Raw genomic sequence first — 1,959 nt, 5'->3', positions numbered from 1 at the left:
GCTGAGATAGACATATCTACCATATAAAAGGAGAGAGAGAAGAGAAGAAGAACACATAGATTGTGAGGAGAAAAGCAAAGAAAGAGAGCAATTATCTCTCTGCAACAGAATCCTGTGGAGTAATTGTGTGAAAAATTTAGAAGAGAAGAAGAAGGTGACAGCTAAAAAGAGGAGATCATAGATGCAAAGAAGGTGAAGAGAAATTTGCCCTAAGTTTTGCGTAAAATTTTGAGAAGAAGCTAAAGTGTAGCAAGAACTTCCTGCAGTTCTGCCTTTGTTTTGTTTTTCTTGTTTTTAATTTCTATGATTCGTAAAACTTGAAGAATGTTGATGAATGATTTAATTTTAGATTTCATTGCCTAACCCATGAGCTAATTATCTTCGGGTTGGAATTATTTTGGTGAATACTGAATTAGCTGTAATACCCATGATATGATTTTGATTGAAATTACTATTTCATTCGATTTATGCTTATTTTGAATGTGTGCATGCAAGCTCTAGACATAGTTGATTGTATGTTTTGTTTTTAAATGGATTTGAATCTGAAAGGATTAAATCCATCAGATTATTAGTTAAATTTACAGCAATACTTTACCAATTATAATTAATTTCTGATCCTTGTGGAGACGATACTCACTCATAATTATATTACTTGAATTGACGTGTACACTTGCACATTTGAATTATATATTTACATGTAATATGTTTTTGGCGCAGTTGTCGGGGATCAGCAACATTGGTGAAAATTGGTTTGTTATTATCTATTTAATTTATGTTAGTTTAGTTTAGTTAGTTGTTCTGATTTTTCTTTTTCAGGTCTGTGCTAGAAATATTTTGGAGAATACAAAAATACTATTTTGATCTAGAGATTGAGAGAACTTTAAGGTGAAGTAGAAAAGAGTTGCGAGTGATGGAAAGAATTAGAAAGGATCAGGTTAGAGAAGAGCCATTACATCAGGAAAGAAGGGATGCTGATATTCCTTGAATTGTAGATGACAGAGACATACTTATAAGAGAACATGTAGTGCCAATCTTAGATGATTTAAATCCAGGAATTGTCAGGCCATATATTCAGGCTTAGCATTTTGAATTAAAGCCAGTGATGTTTCAAATGCTGCAAACAGTGGGGCAATTTAGTGGGTTGCCTACTAAGGTTCCAAGGTTGCACCTACGGCTCTTTTTGGAGGTTTGCAATTCATTCAGGCATCAAGGTGTTCCTGAAGATGCCATGTGATTGAAGTTATTCCCTTACTCATTGCGAGATTGTGCTAGAGCATGTTAAATGCATTGTCGTTAGGTACGTTGGCATCATCGAATGAACTGTGTTAAAGGTTTCTGTGAAGATATAATCCTCCTAACATGAATACCAAGTTGAGGAATGACATTACATCGTTTAGATAATATGAGGATGAAACATTATATGAAGCATCAGAGCGATTCAAGGAGCTATTGAGAAAATGCCTGATCCATGGTTTTTAGCATTGGACGCAAATGGAAATATTTTACAATGGATTGAATGCTCATCCAAGAATGGTTGTCGACGCATCTTCCAATGGGACTTTACTTGATAAATAATACAATGAGGCTTATAAAATTCTTGAAAGGATAGCAAATAATGATTATCAATACCCCCTACCAGAGTTAGAACTGGCAGAAGAATTGCATGAGAAATGGAGCTTGATGCAATTACATCTCTAACTGTTCAGGTATCATATTTAACAAATATGATTAAAACACTGAAAATGCCATCTTTAGTGGAGGAAATGAAAGCAGTAGAGTTAGCATGTGTTTACTATAGAAAAGATAATGTCTTTGATGAATGCCCATCGAACCCAGCCTCAGTTTATTGCATGGGGAATTTTAATTGCAAAAACAACCCATACTCCATCACACACAATCCGGGTGGAAACAATATCCTAATTTCAGTTAGAGTAATCAAGGGGTGAGAAATGCCAGTAA

The 1,959-nt window shown here is 34.7% G+C and overlaps 1 non-coding gene across 1 annotated transcript; it reads right to left on the bottom strand.

Moving 5' to 3' along the window:
- Positions 1–1,368: 1,368 nt before the first annotated feature.
- On the bottom strand, positions 1,369–1,475 carry LOC128285013 (small nucleolar RNA R71). Its single transcript, XR_008275429.1, has one exon. It is a non-coding gene; the product is annotated as a small nucleolar RNA R71 (small nucleolar RNA).
- Between the last annotated feature and the right edge of the window lie 484 nt (positions 1,476–1,959).

Source organism: Gossypium arboreum, chromosome 11 (genome assembly GCF_025698485.1).
Source record: "Gossypium arboreum isolate Shixiya-1 chromosome 11, ASM2569848v2, whole genome shotgun sequence".
NCBI lineage: Eukaryota > Viridiplantae > Streptophyta > Magnoliopsida > Malvales > Malvaceae > Gossypium > Gossypium arboreum.
The sequence above is the reverse complement of the archived record's forward strand: the minus strand, read 5'-3'. Positions and strand labels throughout refer to the sequence as shown.